Genomic DNA, 21,519 nt, shown 5'->3' with positions numbered 1-21,519 from the left:
TGTTATTACTTTTCCAACCCACCGTGGTGTGCAAAACTTCCGCAAAATGTGTCGCTGCCAAGCAATATAGCTAACTGTAACTTGGACCAAACGTAGAAAGCACTGCTACAATATACTACAGCACAGAACGTAACTGAAGGAAATACGCAATGAGACCGATACGTCACCTTAGAAAAATTATGAATGACGGTGCTGGAAAAACGCTTACGTTATTTGATACAGAAACACCTGAATAAAACTCAACGTAACCAGACAGTTTTCTCTTTACTTATTCTGATCATCACTAAACTAACACACAAAAGAATGGCCCTGACTAACAATTGCCGATACCTTTCATGAAGCACTTACCTCACAAAAATCTTCGTTACTCGAGCTACTGCAATACAGCGAGCTCCGATACTGCCAGCTAAATAAAAGATTCTAACTACTGAAGGCACTAACTACTGATGGGCATAGTTAGCAAATGAAAGATTTTGATAGAGAACAAACAATGTATTTACCTTAATAGCGTTCAAAAGTCATAAAATATATATATATCAGTTCATGAGATCCAGTCTTACAAATTTCCTTTTTTTGACGGACACACGTCCAGATCGTCCGCTCATAGTAACCTCTCAAAACTCCGGCATCTCTCTCTCCCCACATCCACCACTGCTGGCGGCTCACCTCCAACTGCCCAACGCTACGGGCTGTTCACATCCAACTGCCCAACACTGCACTAGCCAATATTCCAACAATGAGTCGAACCAGCCACAGACTGCACACAGCGCAGTCAGCAATTTTCATACACAGCACTACGTAGCATTACCAACATAAAAATTTAAACAGCCTACTTGCAACACTAACAGCATGATACTTTTCTTGAAAGACAATAATTTCACTGATGTCATCACAATTCATGGTGGTCCTCAGGACATTGAAAGCGGCTGGAGGTGGTTCTTAATAGGATGTATGATCACTACGGAAGGCAACGCATGCACTGCATCGTGCTCCTATGCTGGCCACAAGTTGGTGAGGACTTCTTTCGATAGGGCGTTCCATTCCTCCAAATAACGCTGTTGACAGCTGCTGGATGGTCATTGATGCACGTGGATGTGGTGCAAAACGCCTTCCCAACTCATCCTACAAGTACTCGATGAGATTTAAAGTCGGGGATCGGACAGGACAGTTCAGTCGCTGAATATCCTCTCGCTCCAAGAGTTCCTCAACCTGAGCTGTTGCATGTGACCGCTTATTGCCATCCATAAACATTAAATCAGGGACGGAAGCGGTCCCTCAAAAGACGCGTATGGGAAAGGAGTACAGTGACAAAACAGCCTTAACCGATGAGTGTACAGTATCCAAAGACTTGGAGTTCAGAACGCCCACTCATATTATGCCTCCTCCCTACGCCGTAACACCTGGACCACCGAAACGATCACATTCTACAACGGTCATGGGTGCATTTACTTGTTCACATCACTCGCCACGTGAGGGTACGTGAAGCATTATTGAACATGGTAGTTTTGGTGGTCCACGTGTCATGGTTTGCTCGGCATACTGTTGTATGGGGGTACTGACTACCAAATCTTTCAACAGGGCACACTCACCGATTAACGTTTTTATGACACTGTACTCCTTCCCCACAAGTACCTTTTCAGTTTTCGCAAAAACATGTGCAGTGCTTATATGTGCGTTTCTACACCAGATAAGATGCAAATGAGAACGATCTTACTAACCCAACAATGTAAAAAAAAAAAAAATTAAAGACTGAGCAAAGCGTACGCAGTGACGATGGCACGAAGGTGTAGAAACATGTTTGACATTATGTAAAAAAAAGTAGTAGTTTGCGTAACAGGCGGTCGTGAAATCCAGTAAATTGAAATAATCTGTGCGTCTGTGTGTGTGTGTGTGAACGCAATGATGAGGCGAAAGACGGAGACAGGTTGAGCAAAAAGAGATCATACTACTAGTCAGTCTAAATATGTAACTGCTTTAAGTAGCACTCCGGAAAGAAATTGTGTTAGTCACCATTCAGGAGAGTTCCCGGTAGTAGCGCGTAGCTGGACCTGTAGCCTTGATATGGCATCAATCCGGCGAGGAGGCAATTCCACAAGTTTATTCAGGTATGCTGTGTATGTAGAAGAAAGAACAACTTTTGGTAACTATGAATATTGAAATGAACGTACTGATTCACGTCGACGGCGGATTGAATGACTGTGCCCAGGTCGTGCTAGGAAAAACCGTTTTGCACATAAAGATGCTCAGCAAGCAAGTCCATATGACTCAGCAATTCTACAATGCCCGTAATTTCCGTCGATACCAAACAACAGACGTCAACAACGCCAAGGCCGACTTCCACGATTCGAGCTTTGTGTTCCTCAGCCATGTAAACTGACAGAGTGGCAATGCAGATATTAACTCAAAGTGCTACCGTTTTTTCTTTGGGCAGAAATGACCATCCACTCAGTAATAGTTACAGTGGCATCTCAAAGTACTTTAGAATTTCGGCTTGCACCGCCCATGGCCTAGCTGATACGAGGGCGGCTTTAAGAGGACGCGGCAGACTACTCTCGTGGCCCTTGGCGGGACACTAAGCATGTCGCTGATTAGCTACAAGCAAAGTGGCTAAATCGGACTTTCGATTATATAACGAGAACGTGAACGACTCAGTTTATGTTTGTAAGTGTATATAATTACACTTAACCGAAGTGAGGATATGCAGATATAAAACAACGGAATCTGTAGATATAATAATAAAATTGTGACTGACAGATGTCTGTACATAGAAGATACTTAAGGAAACTTAATATGAGCAGTTTTCATAACAGCAATTGAAGTCAAAACAATTATTTTTAGAATTTTTGTCTGTCTGTCTGTCCCTATGTTAGACCGCGCATCAAGCAAAAACTACTGCGTGAAATTGGATGCCGCTTTCACAGTTGTATTGTTGGAGGTCTAACTTAAAAACTGATGCATGTTTCCTCTCCATACGCCGCCTACAACCGAGTTATAAATACATACGGAGAGTATCATATAACTGGGATCATTTCACTATATTGGAACACATAAATCGGTACAGCAGAGATTTTATAAAATTAAAATAAATCAGCCAGGACAGAAATAATAATGGCTCTGAGCACTATGGGACTCAACTGCTGTGGTCATCAGTCCCCTAGAACTTAGAACTACTTAAACCTAACTAACCTAAGGACATCACACACATCCATGCCCGAGGCAGGATTCGAACCTGCGACCGTAGCAGTCGCACGGTTCCGGACTGCGCGCCTAGAACCGCGAGACCACCGCGGCCGGCCAGGACAGAAATGATAGAATCCGGAAAAAGTAGTATTTTGGGACATTTTATCATAATAATAATAATGTTACTAATGTAATCCCATTATCCATAGACATTCTTGAATTCATTCTTGAATCGGTGTAACTATTATCATTGATACATTTGTCTAGTTGACCCTGCTGCTATCATTGAAAGTTTTTCGAGTTAACACTAAAAATATATTATCATTCACAAGTATGTAGAGTTGATACTAAGAATGACTTTCCTGCATTTCTTCAGAGGTTTTCAACGTGTATTATCGATGTAAGTAAAGTGATACAGCCGCGCGGGATTAGCCGAGCGGTCTGAGGCGCTGCAGTCATGCAATGTGCGGCTGGTCCCGGCGGAGGTTCCTCCCTCGGGCATGGGTGTGTGTGTTTGTCTATAGGATAATTTAGGTTAAGTAGTGTGTAAGCTTAGGGACTAATGACCTTAGCAGTTAAGTCCCATAAGATTTCACACACATCTGAACATTTTTGAAGTGATACAGTTGTTGGGATTTCGTATTAGTGTCGTGCTGTTCATTTTTGGAACACAACCTACTACCAGCTTAGAGACAGAAGTGATGACACTTTCTGCAGGACCTGACCATCATTTTGCAGGACAATGCTCAAGCACGTACAGTGCAAGCTGTTACTGACTTGTTTGACTGATGGGGCTACTAAGTGCTATACCACCATCTATTGCGCTCCCCTGACTTAAGCCCTCGTGAGTTCAACTCGATTTCTAAACTGAAGGTAACACTTCACGGCATTCGCTTCAGAACTGCTACAAATTCGTCTGGCAATAGACCGGGCTGCTCGAACTGTCAACACAACTGGCACTGCTAAGAGTATCCTACGACTTCCACATCGCTGGCAACGGGTTATACACAATTCTGGTGACTATTCTGAAGGTTTGTAAGACTTTGAAACACGTATATATTTTACAAGGGCTGTAAATAAATAGTTGCCACTATTAAAGTTCCAATCTTCATATTAAAGTTGACAAGTTAGTCGTGCATAATAATGTAATGCTCGCGATTTCATCCGTGTGGATCTCGAAGCCGCATGAAGTTTGAAAAGCTCTGAAGCTTGTTATCGGTGAGAAAGTGAATGTAGAAAAAGTCAAGATGAAGCTGTCAAAAGGGCACAACGGTAAAGAACTGATGTGTTTACAAGCACAGGTTATTTAATTTTCGTAATTTCTTTACGTACTAGATTAGACTGTTCCCTCACCCAAGTCTATTGGCATTTAATACTTAAAATGTCCCTATCTGTGCTTACAAACACATCAATTATTTACGGTCGGTCCTTTTGACATCTTCACCATTTATATCCGTTTTCCTCACTGATAATAAGATTCAAGATTTTTTAAAATTTATGCCGGTTCGAGATCTAGGCGAACGAAGTCACGGTAAAAAAAACCTAGCAGCCTATATGACAATACAAATCAAATTGACAAATGCAAGAGGAAGGTATTGTAGAAAACTTGATATTACAACACTGTGCAAAAAAAAAAAAAAAAAAAAAAAAAAAGAAGTTCAAATGGCTCTGAGCGCTATGGGACTTCACATATGTGGTCAACAGTCCCCTAGAACTTAGCACTACCGCACGGCCACACTGGCCGGTCAACACTGTGCAACATTGATGCCGAAAGTGAGTACAGTGGTAACCTTCTTATAGTTAAGCTGACCCAGTTCCATTCGTATCTTTCCGTTAGTTGTCGGATATAAGCATCTAACGTTCTTTTGTAACACCAGGTGAGGATGATACAGAAACGGGAAGCATTGTCGCAGCTCGGTAGCAGGCCATATCGTTCCGCAGAGAGCCAGAAGGCGCTGCAGCGAGCGGCTGACGGAGTCCTCGACCTCTGAAAGGGCGAGCCACGGGAAACAGCACCAGCACCGTGACAAAGGCGGCGGCAAATTGTGTTGAGTCTGGCCTCCGGAGGCCGCCAGCCGAGATAATGGCCGTGCTGGCCGGATATTAAGTACGAGCCACGCAGGAGGCGGCTCGGGATTTATCGCGCGGGTTAATGGCTAACGAGGACACGCGCCGACGCCCGGCTTTGAACCCGCCGCGCCTCCTGACGCTCCCGTGTCCAGGACACACACGACTCGCCGGCCGGACTCGTCAACATTTCTTTGCAAAGACCGGCAGATAAGCACTTATTTTTCTCTCTTTAGTCCAAGGTTTTTCTACTGGTTTGATGCCGTCTTTCACCCTCTTCCTATCGCGTGCAAAGTTATCTTCAAGGATACAGGGTGGTCCATTGATAGTGACCGGCCAAAATATCTCACGAAATAAGCATCAAACGAAAAAACTACAAAGAACGAAACTCATCTAGCTTGTAGGGGGAAACCAGATGGCGCTATGGTTGGCCCGCTAGATGGCGCTGCCATAGGTCAAACGGATATCAACTGCGTTTTTTAAAATAGGAACCCCCATTTTTTGTTACATATTCGTGTAGAACGTAAAGAAATAAGAATGTTGCAGTTGGACCACTTTTTCGCTTTGTGATAGATGGCGCTGTAATAGTCACAAACGTATAAGTACGTATTATCACGTAACATTCCGCCAGAGTTAAAATGGACCGTTTACAAACTGCGGAAAATGTCGATATCGTGTTGATGTATGGCTATTGTGATCAAAATGCCCAACTGGCGTGTGCTATGTATTGTGCTCGGTATCCTGGACGACATCATCCAAGTGTCCGGACCGTTCGCCAGATAATTACGTTATTTAAGGAAACAGGAAGTGTTCAGCCACATGTGAAAGGGCAACCACGACCTGCAACAAATGATGATGTCCAAGTAGGTGTTTTAGCTGCTGTCGCGGCTAATCCGCACATCTGTAGCAGACAAATTGCGCGAGTATCGGGAATCCCAAAAAGAATGTTACATCAACATTGATTGCACCCGTACCATATTTCTATGCACCAGGAATTGCATGGCGACGACTTAAAACGTCGTATGCAGTTCTGCTACTGGGCACAAGAGAAATTACTGGACGATGACAGATTTTTTGCACGCGTTCTGTTTGGCGACGAAGCGTAATTCACCAACAGCGATAACGTAAACCGGCATAATATGCGCTATTGGGCAACGGAAAATCCACGATGGCTGCGACAAGTGGAACATCAGCTACCTTGGCGGGTTAATGTATGGTGCGGCATTATGGGAGGAAGGATAATTGGCCCCCATTTTATCGATGGCAATCTAAATGGTGCAATGTATGCTGATTTCCTACGTAATGTTCTACCGATGTTACTACAAGATGTTTCACTGCATGATAGAATGGCGATGTACTTCCAACATGATGGATGTCCGGCACATAGCTCGCGTGCGGTTGGAGGGATATTGAACAGCATATTCCTTGACAGGTGGAGTGGTCGTCGAAGCACCATACCATGGCCCGCACGTTCACCGGATCTGACGTCACCGGATTTCTTTCTGTGGGGAAAGGTGAAGGATATTTGCTCTCGTGATCCACAGACAACGCCTGACAACATGCATCAGCGCATTGTCAATGCATGTGCGAACATTACGGAAGGTGAATTACTCGCTGTTGAGAGGAATGTCGTTACACAAATTGCCAAATGCATTGAGGTTGACGGACATCATTTTGAGCATTTATTGCATTAATATGGTATTTACAGGTAATCACGCTGTAACAGCATGCGTTCTCAGAAATGATAAGTTCACAAAGGTACATGTATCACATCGGAACAACCGAAATAAAATGTTCAAACGTACCTACGTTCTGTATTTTAATTTAAAAAACCTACCTGTTACCAATTGTTCGTCAAAAATTGTGAGCCATATGTTTGTGACTATTACAGTGCCATCTATCACAAAGCGAAAAAAGTGGTCCAACTAAAACGTACTAACGAATATGTAATAAAAAATGGGGTTCCTATTTAAAAAAAACGCAGCTGATATCCGTTTGACCTATGGCAGCGCCATCTAGCGGGCCAACCATAGCGCCATCTGGTTTCTCACTTCAAGCTAGACAAGTTTCGTCCTTTGTAGTTTCTTCGTTTGACGCGTATTTCGTGAGGTATTTGGCCCGGTCACGATCAATGGGCCACTCTGTATACAGCACACAAATTGGGTGTGGTTGGCATAGTACGCTGATGGGCACGGCGGGCGAAAACCCTGAGGTCAGCTGAGATGCGCTGTTGCACCAGCGACTGCGTTCCCCCGGAGGGGTAATGGGATCTGTTTGCCACCGTGATCGTAGCGCGTGCCTGAAATACACGAACAGCGCTGTAAATTACGCGATGGCAGTGGATGGGGTGGGGAGGAGGGCGGGTGGGATGGGGGTCTTCTTTAGTGTTCAATGGCTACCCTGACGATAACTGGCAGCTGCACATTCGAAGTATCGTGGAGTGCATTAAACATAAACGACTGGCTGCAAGCCCCAAAATTCTTTCAATATTCAGATCGTTGCGCATCGCTGCCATTTATTTACGAAACATTACAAGTAGTGATTTGTTGAGGTCTTATTAACACCTGTGTGCCACCTTGTGTACACCAGTTTTCGGCGTTTGGGTGCACACTTTCACTATTTCTCTGTCTCTACACCTGAAAAATTTAGGCTTCATGAAATGTTATATTTTACGAAAATTTTATTGGGGTGCTCATATAGAGTGCGTCTCAATATACTCGCTCCTTGTCTCACAATGATGAAGTAGACCACGTCAGACCCAGGTATCGGATGAACGGCCATTGCTTTCTTGCAGCCGAAAAGTGGAGTGCTTCTTACACACGGTCTCTTGCACACGTCGAGGAATTGTCTCTTTGGTTTCTCTATCTTCCAGAAAAGCATAATACATTAAAAGATAAAAACACGTAGAAAAAATGTATACGGCTGACGATAGGTGTCTGACAAAACGTTTTCTTTCATCTCAGATTAAAACGACGATTTGGCGACAGAGATAATTTCTGGTCACAGAAGGATAACAACCACAACACCAATAAAAAACTAGAAAAAACCACGAGGCGTGAGTTTTCACCATCCGTGTTATTTGCAACTCGATGTCATTCGTAATATTTGGAGATGTCCGCAGTTCATCAAAAAATAATCTACAAGAAAGAAATTTCATTGGGCTTCTGTGCTCCCATAAACGATTTCAGAAGTGATTAAAAACAACATTTTGGGTCTGAATCTACAAAATGTACCTGAATTTGTGTATTTAAGTCAAAAACATCAGTACTGAGGAAAAGTTACAATATCTTTGCTACTTACTGCTTGTAGAAGATGAAACTTCCCCTTTACCTGCAACAAAAAGCAAATGAATTTAAACCACAAAATTTCCGAGTTGTATAACAAATAAGTGTTACATCCATAACATATCTCTCATGGTAACAAGGGGAAACAATAGTACTACCGTTACGGTTAGGTAGAAATGACTAATTCAAGAAGAAAAACGAAACTTTGTAACAGTAATAATAATTTTGGCAGATAGTGATGACAGTGAAATTAAGAGGTAAATTTTTATGAGAGTTGAGAAAAATATCTGCATAACTTTTACGTGACCAGTTACAATGCTGAGTAGTTTTCATTAGCCACGTGTATTTGCGGTATGTTCAGAGCCTCTGATGCTCAGTTTAGTACAGTATAATCATAACATAAGAAAAGCTATTAGACTAAGAAAGAGGTATTTCTAACATAGCCAATGGATCCCAGATTATCTGCCTTATAGCTCATCAGCTAATAAATTTATTTTAGTGGCAAACTGCTGACATCACTTTACAATATCGTGATTCTCTAAGAACACACACACATACACACACACACAGGTGTTACAAAAAGGTACGGCCAAACTTTCAGGAAACATTCCTCACACACAAAGAAAGAAAATATGTTATGTGGACATGTGTCCGGAAACGCTTACTTTCCATGTTAGAGCTCATTTTATTACTTCTCTTCAAATCACATTAACCATGGAATGGAAACACACAGCAACAGAACGTACCAGCGTGACTTCAAACACTTTGTTACAGGAAATGTTCAACATGTCCTCCGTTAGCGAGGATACATGCATCCACTCTCCGTCGCATGGAATCCCTGATGCGCTGATGCAGCCCTGGAGAATGGCGTATTGTATCACAGCCGTCCACAATACGAGCACGAAGAGTCTCTACATTTGGTACCGGGGTTGCGTAGACAAGAGCTTTCAAATGCGCCCATAAATGAAAGTCAAGAGGGTTGAGGCCAGGAGAGCGTGGAGGCCATGGAATTTGTTCGCCTCTACCAATCCATCGGTCACCGAATCTGTTGCTGAGAAACGTACGAACACTTCGACTGAAATGTGCAGGAGCTCCATCGTGTATGAACCAAATGTTGTGTCGTACTTGTAAAGGCACATGTTGTAGCAGCACAGGTAGCGTATCCCGTATGAAATCATGATAACGTGCTCCATTGAGCGTAGGTGGAAGAACATGGGGCCCAATCAAGACATCACCAACAATGCCTGCCCAAACGTTCACAGAAAATCTGTGTTGATGACGTGATTGCACAATTGCGTGCGGATTCTCGTCAGCCCACACATGTTGATTGTGAAAATTTACAATTTGATCTCGTTGGAATGAAGCCTCATCCGTAAAGAGAACATTTGCACTGAAATGAGGATTGACACATTGTTGGATGAACCATTCGCAGAAGTGTACCCGTGGAGGCCAATCAGCTGCTGATAGTGCCTGCACACGCTGTACATGGTACGGAAACAACTGGTTCTCCCGTAGCACTCTCCATACAGTGACGTGGTCAACGTTACCTTGTACAGCAGCAACTTCTCTGACGCTGACATTAGGGTTATCGTCAACTGCGCGAAGAATTGCCTCGTCCATTGCAGCTGTCCTCGTCGTTCTAGGTCTTCCCCAGTCGCGAGTCATAGGCTGGAATGTTCCGTGCTCCCTAAGACGCCGATCAATTGCTTTGAACGTCTTCCTGCCGAGACACCTTCGTTCTGGAAATCTGTCTCGATACAAACGTACCGCGCCACGGCTATTGCCCCGTGCTAATCCATACATCAAATGGGCATCTGCCAACTCCGCATTTGTAAACATTCCACTGACTGCAAAACCACGTTCGTGATGAACACTAACCTGTTGATGCTACGTAATGATGTGCTTGATGCTAGTACTGTACAGCAATGAGTCGCATGCCAACACAAGCACCGAAGTCAACATTATCTTCCTTCATTTGGGCCAACTGGCGGTGAATCGAGGAAGTACAGTACATACTGACGAAACTAAAATGAGCTCTAACATGGAAATTAAGCGTTTCCGGACACATGTCCACATAACATCTTTTCTTTATTTGTGTTTGAGGAATGTTTCCTGAAAGTTTGGCCGTACCTTTTTGTAACACCCTATATATATATATATATATATATATATATATATATATATATATATATATATATATATATATATGACAGTTGTTTAACTATATGGAATAAAATCGTCGTAAAAAAAATGGTTCAAATGGCTCTGAGCACTATGAGACTTAACTTCTGAGGTCATCAGTCCCCTAGAACTTAGAACTACTTCAACCTAACTAACCTAAGGACATCACACGCATCCATGCCCGAGGCAGGATTCGAACCTGCGACCGTAGCGGTGGCGCGGTTCCACACTGTAGCGCCTAGAACCACTCAGGCCAGCAAAAATCGTCGTAACTTCTTAACGGTTTGCGTTAGGACGTTCAAACTGGACGGTTGGCCACGGGGCATGATGGGAATTAGTATTCTTTGGTTTAGCGTCGAAGCCCACCTTCATTTGGATTGGTTCGTCAATAAGCAAAATTGGAGCATTTGGGAGACTGAGAATCCACATTTCGCGATCGAGAAGTCTCTTCGCTTCAACGGGTGACTGTGTAGTGTGCAATGTCCAATCACGCAGTAATCGGTGCGATATTCCTTGATGGCACGGTGACTACCGAACGGTGACCCTGATTTCGACAGCCGGCCGGAGTGGCCGAGCGGTTAAAGGCGCTACAGTCTGGAACCGCACGACCGCTACGGTCGCAGGTTCGAATCTTGCCTCGGGCATGGATGTGAGTGATGTCCTTAGTTAGGTTTAAGTAGTTCTAAGTTCTAGGGGACTTATGACCACAGCAGTTGAGTCCCATAGTGCTCAGAGCCATTTGAACCTGATTTCGACAAGATGTGATTCATGCAAGACGGAGCTCGACCCCATCAAAGCAGGAGAGTGTTTGATGTCCTAGAGGAGCACTTTGGGGACCGCATTCTGGCTCTGGGATACCCAGACGACACTGGCATGGGCCTCGATTGGCCGGCATATTCTCCAGGTCTGAACATATACAACTTCTTTTTGTGGGGCTAAATTAAAGACAAGATGTACAGCAATAACCCCAAACCCAATGCTGAGCTGAAAACAGTCACTGAGGATGTCATCGACTGCATCGATTTTCCGACATTTCAGCGGATCAAGCAAAATTTCTCTATTCGCCTGCGCCACATCGTCGCCAATGATGGCTGGCATATCGAATATGTCATAACCTAAATCAGATTAGTGGCGTTTACGTGTTGGATAAAGTGTGTGCACGTCGTAGTTTGTAACTAATTTACGTTTTTTTTTTTTCATATAGCTCAATAATTGTCACCCTGTAGATATACCGGAAAATTTGTGGTAAGGTCTTATGGGACCAAACTGCTGACGTCATCGGTCCCTACACATGTTAACTCGTAACTAGGCGTGACCGTTCGGACTAAAACCGAATCTTCTTCTGGAATCCGCTATTACGGAATCTTACTGTTATTAGTCCTATAATTATGGGAAGTCCATGGGCCTACTTATAATTTGTTACGGATGTACTGGCGTACAATAAAATAAAATCATGCTAAAATGATTATCAGTTGCATAAGGCACCACTTCGAGCATGTAATGAGTACTGTTAAGCAGTAGAGACTAAATGCTATAAACAAGCCGTTATACCATTTATATCGAGCATTGATCTTAAATAGAGCCAACGGCCTTGCCGCAGTGGTAACACCGGTTCCCGTCAGATCACCGAAGTTTAGCTCTGTCGGGCTGGGTTAGCACTTGGATGGGTGACCATCCGGTCTGCTGAGCGCTGTTGGTAAGCGGGGTGCACTCAGGAGCTACTTGATTGCGTAATAGTGGCTCCGGTCTCGCAAACTGACATACGGCCGGGAGAGCGGTGTGCTGACCACATGACACTCTATTTCCGCATCCAGCGACGCCTGTGGAATGAGGACACGGCGGCCGGTCGGTACCGTTGGGCCTCCCAAGGCCTGCTCGGACGGAGTTTAGTTTTTATTGATCTTGAATTAAATTTTGCTGTATTACTGTTAATCAGTAAGACTTCATAATAGCAGATTCCAGTGGAAGATGCAATTCTCGTTAGTACTTACACGCCCATCGGCGAGTTACCAGGTTTAGAAACGCATTTTGTCTGCTGAGCTGAGCGAGCGAGCGAGTTCAGGACTACCTTGGTGACGCACGCGCCGTGGCCTGTCTTTCTCGTGGGCCTCGTCCCTAAGGTTACGCACTATTTAATCTAACTTAAAGTAACTTACGCCATGGACAACACACACACACACTCATGTCCGAGGGAGGACTTGAACTTACGACGAGATATACCGGGTCTCTAAGAGTAGTCAGTTGTATTTTCTCTTGTGTTTCAGGAGATAGTTGCAGCCCAAACAATTACTACTCGCCACGTCTTATCTTTCATGCGATGCCCAGTGTCAACAGAAAGCGTCGGTATGTTTCACATTACAAACAAAAATATTACTTGCTCATTCCATTGAGCATTCCAAAATTCAAGGAGTGCGACTTTCGTTTTATTTATGTGTTTTAACAGGGACAGTTGTAAGTAGGCTGTTTAGGTTTTCTTATTGGTAACGCCACGTAGCGCTCTGTATGAAAATCACTGGCTGTGCTGTGTGCAGTCTGTGGCTAGTTTGCATTGTTGTCTGCCATTGTAGTGTTGGTCAGCTGGATGTTAACAGCGCGTAGCGTTGCGCGGTTGGAGGTGAGCCGCCAGCAGTGGTGGATGTGGGGAAGTGAGATGGCGGATTTTTGAGAGCGGATGATCTGGACGTCTGTCCATCAGGAACAGTACATTTGTAAGAATGGATGTCATGAACTGCTATATATATTATGACTTTTGAACACTATTAAGGTAAATACATTGTTTGGTATCTATCAAAATCTTTCATTTGCTAACTATGCCTATCAGTAGTTAGTGCTTTCAGTAGTTTGAATCTTTTATTTAGCTGGCAGTAGTGGCGCTCGCTGTATTGCAGTAGTTCGAGTAACAAAGATTTTTGTGAGGTAAGTGATTTGTGAAAGGTATAGGTTAATGTTAGTCAGGGCCATTCTTTTGTAGGGATTTTTGAAAGTCAGATTGCGTTGCGCTAAAAATATTGTGTGTCCGTTTAAGCACAGTCATGTATAATTTTTCTGAGGGGACGTTACACAGTGAAACAATAAGAATATACAGCAGTCCAACAGCGAGTCGGCGGCGCTGCGTGCTTGGCGGTAGCAGTCAGCGTGGGCCAAGGCAGTGCTGCCACTGCTGGAATACTGGCTATTCTTAGAGTTTTACCGTCCCTTTTAACACACATCGATAAAGCAAATATCACACTCAGGGACCGCTCTACTGCTTCAAAAATTATTTTGTGTATAACGGGAAACAAGCGGACACTTTCCGTTGACACTGAGCGTCGCATGGAGCACGTGATGAGCACTCTTCGTTTAGGCTGACTTCAGCTACACAATGCAAAAACGAAACTGCAAATGTAAACGTGTAAACGTAGGCTTCGGCGGCCGTTGTCTGAGTGAATAAAATTCTTCTGGGTTTGTGACCGCATTGGGCGGCGACTATTGTAAGACGCCTTCTTCAAGGTGTATTGCTAACTGTATACACCCTGAGGAAGGCGTCTTGCAATAGTCGCCGAAACGTCAGAATTTTGTAGTTGACAATGCCGACACAAACCCAGAAGTATTTTATTGAATGAAATTGCAAATGTCTGCTGAAACACGAGAGAAAATGCTCCTAACGACTCTTAGGAGAGACATCCTGTATGTATAGCGTTTGTTACAATGCTGATCCAAGTGAAAGCTTTCACAATTCTGTGACATGATAATAAGATATCGTCCAGGAAGACTGTACGTAAACATCCACACAAATAAAATCTGATCAGCAAAGGATGATGTTTTATCATTATCTGGAATTTCTTTCCATTCCATATTAAGCCTAGATTTTGTGCCTATCTAAGATAATGAACACATATCACCTCGCATATGCACAGTATTAGACCCTACATCTTCAGGTATGACGCCTCAGCCGGCCGAGGTGGCCGAGCGATTCTGGGCGCTACAGTCTGGAACCGCGCGACCGCTACGGTCGCAGTTTCGAATCCTGCATCGGGTACGGATGTGTGTGATGTCCTTAGGTTAGTTAGGTTTAAGTAGTTCTAAGTTCTAGGCGACTGATGACCTCAGAAGTTAAGTCGCATAGTGCTTAGAGCCATTTGAACCATTTGAGACAGTTTTCGGTCGAGCTCGCCCAAACGAATAAACAATTCTGCGTACTATGCCTAATTGTGTAAGAAAGACTAACAGAACTTGAGAACTGCGGAGTGGAAGAGGAAGATTTCACAGAATACAATACTTCAGCGAAAACTGTATGAGACGTTTGCCGTACATTGTCAGGTAGCGACATCCCAAGTCTGCTTTACTCGAGTGACTTTTTGATAGCAGGCCGCTTTGACCGAGCGGTTCTGGGAGCTTCACTCCGAAACCGCGCTGCTGCTACGGTCGCAGATTCGAATCCTGCATCGGGCACGGATGTGTGTGGTGTCCTTAGGTTAGTTAGGTTTAAGTAGTTCTAAGTCTAAGTCTGATGACCTCAGATGTTAAGTCCCATAGTCCTTAGACCCATTTGAACATTTTTTTACTTTTTGGTCAAATCGTCAACTTGCGGTGAATGAGCGTCACGTGCCAACGTGCTAAGTCGGACGCCAGCCACGCGGCTAACGGACCTGGAACGCCATTGATCAAGAGACTGATGTTCCAAAATCCTGAGTATGCTCAGACCCAGGGTACGGCGGCGCCGACTGCAGGCATTGGAAGTTACAACCAATTCTCGCAGCGTTCACAAATGTTACAGTAATGTTTACGTTGTACAGTGCTAAGATTGCAAGAGGACTTGATTATTTTTCCTACTAGGCAAGGGATACCTGAAAGGAAAAGTTATTGCAGTTTCGCAACATCACTATAAAGAAAACACATACTCTTTGCAAAAACAAGAACTAACTATTTACTGATTTATATATATTGTTTGATATTTTTGTATGTATGTATTTTCGTGAGTAAATAAATACTGATTTTTTAAAAATGTTTGGGCTACGCTTTATCTATTCTTTCAGTTCTCAAGAGAGTGGAGAATTTACTATAAAACGTTTGTCAGGAAGTTCCACTGTGAATTGTGCTTTAATCACTAATAAACTCTAATGCCATTGCTAGCTCCTAGACGCAGTTACTCTACTCCGACTTCTTGTCAGAAGGATGGTCCTTCATAAGCTCACTTTCACCGTTTAGGGGAAAACAGCACAGCAGACAGCTCTCACAACACACGAAATGTTGGTGCCGACGTGTAAACAAGAACTGTCACTCGTGACAAGCGACTCCCGGTACAGGTATAATACGCTGCAGTGGTGTTTTTTGATACGTGTAGCCGACTGAAACAAGAAATTAGTTTGTGTGAAAGGCACTTGGGAGACGTTCACACTATGCTGCGCTTTGTCGGCTGACGTAGTCCCATGTAATGTGAAACTTGGCTTGTCCATCTCGGCACGATTGTTCTGACTGGCAGCAAAGAATGCCGCGTGGCTCAGGTAGTGCCAAATGTCTCTCTGTGGCTCCGGTCTCAATTCACGCACAGTGATCTAATTAGTAGTAGCACTGCATATTGCTGAAACCAGGGAAACAGTTGAGGGGCAGACATAGAGCAAAATTATATCGCGAATGAACATTTTTATGGGATTGTCAATTGACAGGTTATAATAATTTATTTAGTTAAGCATTTATTAAAATTTAAGACATTCCCAGGGGCAATTGTGGACTGTGACCACAATTCGTCGGTTTTGAACTGTAGATTAAAACTAAGTTTCAAAAAGATAGGAGATTAAGGAAATTGGACCTGATAAGCTTTAGGAATGAGAGTTGGTTCAGAGTTTCAGGAGGGGGGGGGGGGCATTAGGCGACTATTGACTAGAACAAGGGAAAGGAATACAGTAGAAGACGAATGGGTAGCTACGAGAGACGAGATAATACAGGTAACAGAGGATCAAACAGGTAAAAAGACAAGGCCTAGTAGAAACAATATTACAGCAGTTATTGAATTTAATTGATGGAAAGAGAAAATATAAAAATGAAGCAGACGAAAGGGAATAGAAACGTGTAAAAAAGGAGATTAAAAGGAAGTGCAGAATAGCTAAGCAGGAATGGACAGAGGGCAACTGTAAGCGTTAAGAAACACATTTCAGTAATGGAAAGATAGATACCGCCTACTGGAAAATTAAAAAAGGCTTTGGCGAAAAGAGCAGCAGCTGCATGAATATCAAGGACTCAGATCCAAAGAAAGCAGCTGCTGGCATGTGTGCTTGCACGAATTCTTTACAGAAGGATGGAAAAACTAACAGTAGCCGACCTGGGTGAAGATCTTTTTGGATTGCTGGGAAATGTAGGAACATGCGAGGTAGTACTAACCATACGACGTATCTTAGAAAATACGTTAAGGAAAGGCAAACGCACGTTTATAGCATGTGTAGACATAGAGAAAGCTTTTGAAAATGTTGACCGGGTTACTTTCTTTGAAGTTCTGAAGCTAAGGTGGGTAAAACACAGGGAGCGAAAGGCTATTTACAACTTGTTGAGAAACAAAACGGAGTTAAAAGAGTCGCTGAGCATGAAAGGGAAATGCTGTGCAGGGAGTGAAAGGCTGTTAACAGTTTGTACAGAAACACTATGGCAGTTATAAGAGTCGAAGGGCACGAAGGGGAATCATTGGCTGTGAAGGGATTGAGACATGCCTGTAGCCTATCCTCGAAGTTATTCAATCTGTATATTGAGCAAGCAATAGAGGAAACAAAAGAAAAATTTGGAGTAGTAATTAAAGTTTAGGGAGGAGAAATAAAAAGTTTGAGGTTTGCCGATGACGTAATTCTGTTCGAGACAGCAAAGGGCTGAGAGGAGCAGTTGAACGTAGTGGACAGCGTCTTAAAAGGAGGGTATAAGATGAACATCAACAAAAGCAAAACAAGGGTAATTGCATGTAGTCGAATTAAATCAGGTGATGCTGAGGGAATCAGATTAGGAAACAAGGCACTTGAAGTTGTAGCTAAATTTTGCTATTTGGGGAGCAAATTTAACTGATGATGGCCGAAGTAGAGAGGATGTAAAATGTAGACTGGCAAGGGCAAGAAAAGCGCGTTTATGAATAAGAGAAATTTGTTAACATCGAATGTAGACTTAAGTGTTAGGATGTCTCTTCTGAAAGTACTGAAAGTATCTGTATGGACGAGAAACATGGATGATAAATAGTTTAGATAAGAAGAGAGTAGAGGCTTCTGAAATGTGGTGCTACAGGAGAATGCCGAAGATTTTAGGGTAGATCGCGTAATATATATATATGAAAGGAGGGTAGTTCTAAGTTCTAGGGGACTGATGACGTCAGCAGTTAAGTCCCATAGTGCTCAGAGCCATTTGAATCAACTCCGACTTCTTGTCAGAAGGATGGCCCTTCATAAGCTCACTTATATATATATATACACACCACATTTCAGAAGCCTCTACTCTTTTCTTATCTATTTATCATCCGTGTTTCTCATATATATATATATATATATATATATATATATATATATATATATATATATATATATATATGCCCATGTTTTCCACTACCAGCTCGTCCTCGTCTATATAAATCGCGAGTGCATACCATTTGTAATATGAACTGGATGTCGTGTACTGGCCTTGCCCATCGGCTTCGTTATCTCATCTTACTAAGCGGCATTGTGCGGCAAAGCGTGGTGTGTCTTCGTGTGCGCTAAACCACTCAACAAACCCAATATAATAGCTGTGCTACCGCGAGGAGTTCAGTAGCTGTATTTCTGTCAGACCTACCATCACGGATGCCACTTTGCAGACGAGCACTTGGCTACTGGTCACTTATTCGCGGATGCACTCAGTCTCAGATAGCGGCTGTCCTGGTAATGAGAAGCTGCAAAAGCCTGCTACCTATCGGCAGCTTGAATCTCGCCGCCCACTGGAGCTAACAGCGGAGGCCGTTCCACTCGTAATACCGCGCCTAGCGTCAGCTCGTAGCGCCTCGTGCTTCTGCTTCAGCGCGACTAATTGATTCCAGCTGCTCCGTGACGAAATGACGTGATTCATGGAATGTCTGACCTAAACATAGAACTGTAATCTAAGTAATTGATTTTTTATGAAAGAACGAAATGAACCGTTGCAGTGGGCGTGTGGATCTACAAAGTAGCAGCCGCCGTCGTAGCGAGCCGCTACGGCTGCTGGCACAGCTCGGACTCTCTCCAGTCGCCCGGTCAGCAACCTCCGTCAGCTGTTGTATCTGTGTGTGCCCTCCCGCCGACCCACCCGGTTGACCCTGGGAACACACCCACTGCGACCCAAGCCCGTAACGCACTGCTGCCGCTGCGAACGCGATCGCCGCCGGCGTACACTTCCTCCTTCCAGAAACCGGGCGACATCTGTTCTGTTATCCACATCCCCAGTTATACTTCACAATCCACGTTACGGTGCGTGCCGCAAAGTAACCCAGCCACTTTCCTTCTTTCCTGCCTCAGGAACGGGAAGTGCACAGAAAGAGCGATTGTTGGTACTCCTCTGTGTGAGCTCGAATCTCTTATCTTACTCTCATGGTCTTTGCACTGTTTCACAGAGGAAGACCGCACTGCAGTTCCTTCTCTAAATCCTCGCACGAACGAAAAAATGGCTGACATCGAAATAAGTGCCCAAGGAATAGAAAAGCGACTGAAATCACTCAACAGAGGAAAGTCCACTGGACCTGACGGGATACCAATTCGATTCTACACAGAGTATGCGAAAGAACTTGCCCCCCTTCTAACAGCCGTGTACCGCATGTCTCTAGAGGAACGGAAGGTTCCAAATGATTGGAAAAGAGCACAGGTAGTTCTAGTTTTCAAGAAGGGTCGTCGAGCAGATGCGCAAAACTATAGGCCTATATCTCTGACATCGATCTGTTGTAGAATTTTAGAACATGTTTTTTGCTCGCGTATCATGTCATTTCTGGAAACACAGCATCTACTCTGTAGGAATCAACATGGATTCCGGAAACGGCGATCGTGTGAGACCCAACTCGCTTTATTTGTTCATGAGACCCAGAAAATATTAGATACAGGCTCCCAGATAGATGCCATTTTCCTTGACTTCCGGAAGGCGTTCGATACAGTTCCGCACTGTCGCCTGATAAACAAAGTAAGAGCCTACGGAATATCAGACCAGCTGTGTGGCTGGATTGAAGAGATTTTAGCAAACAGAACACAGCATGTTGGTCTCAATGGAGAGACGTCTACAGACGTTAAAGTAACCTCTGGCGTGCTACGGGGGAGTGTTATGGGACCATTGCTTTTCACAATATATATAAATGACCTAGTAGATAGTGTCGGAAGTTCCATGCGGCTTTTCGCGGATGATGCTGTAGTATACAGAGAAGTTGCAGCATTAGAAAATTGTAGCGAAATGCAGGAAGATCTGCAGTGGATAGGCACTTGGTGGAGGGAGTGGCAACTGACCCTTAACATAGACAAATGTAATGTGTTGCGAATACATAGGAAGAAAGATCCTTTATTTTATGATTATATGATAGCGGAACAAACACTGGTAGCAGTTACTACTGTAAAATATCTGGGAGTATGCGTACGGAACGATTTGAAGTGGAATGATCATATAACATTAATTGTTGGTAAGGCGGGTGCCAGGTTGAGATTCACTGGGAGAGTCCTTAGATAATGTAGTCCATCAATAAAGGAGGTGGCTGCAAAACACTCGTTCGGCCTATACTTGAGCATTGCTCATCAGTGTGGGGTCCCTTAGCCGGCCGAAGTGGCCGTGCGGTTAAAGGCGCTGCAGTCTGGAACCGCGAGACCGCTACGGTCGCAGGTTCGAATCCTGCCTCGGGCATGGATGTTTGTGATGTCCTTAGGTTAGATAGGTTTAACTAGTTCTAAGTTCTAGGGGACTAATGACCTCAGCAGTTGAGTCCCATAGTGCTCAGAGCCATTTGAACCATTTGTGGGGTCCGTACCAGGTCGGGTTGGCAGAGGAGATAGAGAAGATCCAAAGAAGAGCGGCGCGTTTCGTCACAGGGTTATTTGGTACGCGTGGTAGCGTTACGGAGATGTTTAGCAAACTCAAGTGGCAGACTTTTCAGGAGAGGCGCTCTGCATAGCGGTGTAGCTTGCTGTCCAGGTTTCGAGTGGGTGTGTTTCTGGATGAGGTACCGAATATATTGCTTCCCCCTACTTACACCTCCCCAGGAGATCACGAATGTAAAATTAGAGAGATTCGAGCGTGCACGGAGGCTTTCCGGCAGTCGTTCTTCCCGCGAACCATACGTGAGTGGAACAGGAAAGGGAGGTAATGACAGTGGCACGTAAAGTGCCCTCCGCCACACACCGTTGAGTGGCTTACGGAGTATAAATGTAGATGTAGATGTAGATTATCCACATCCCCATCTGTACTTCACAATCCAAGTTACGGTGCGTGCCGCAAAGTACCACAGTCACTTCCTTTCCTGTTCCAGTAACGAGAAGTGCACAGAAAGAACGATTGTTGGTGCTCCCCTGTGTGAGCTCGAATCTCTAATCTTACTCTCATTGTATTTGCGCGGAGACACGTAACAGGAAATAATAAATTGGTTGACTCTTCTGGGTACGTACACTCTCAAAATTTTGAGAGTACACTACGTCATGATGCCCAATGCCTCTTTTCTAATGTCTGCCACTGTAGTTACTAAATGAACCTCTGACGTAACAAGCTGCTCTTCTTTGTAGCTTTTCTGTGTCATCTATCAGTCCTGTCTGCTAAGGATCCCAAGCTGACGAGCTGTATTGAAGTAGCGATCGAACAATGGTTTTGTTAGCTGTCTCCTTTGTAGGTG

The 21,519-nt window shown here is 44.0% G+C and overlaps 1 protein-coding gene and 1 pseudogene across 1 annotated transcript in view; one reads left to right on the top strand and one right to left on the bottom strand.

The window, feature by feature from the left end:
• The window catches only part of LOC126263038 (E3 ubiquitin-protein ligase LNX-like), a 632,063-nt gene that overhangs the window by 389,197 nt on the left and 221,347 nt on the right, over positions 1-21,519 (bottom strand). The gene's annotated exons all lie outside the window — the stretch shown is intronic.
• Positions 12,294-12,411, top strand: LOC126191778 (5S ribosomal RNA; annotated as a pseudogene).

Source organism: Schistocerca nitens, chromosome 6 (genome assembly GCF_023898315.1).
Source record: "Schistocerca nitens isolate TAMUIC-IGC-003100 chromosome 6, iqSchNite1.1, whole genome shotgun sequence".
In the NCBI taxonomy this organism is placed as follows: domain Eukaryota; kingdom Metazoa; phylum Arthropoda; class Insecta; order Orthoptera; family Acrididae; genus Schistocerca; species Schistocerca nitens.
This window is presented reverse-complemented; position numbering and strand designations above follow the sequence as displayed.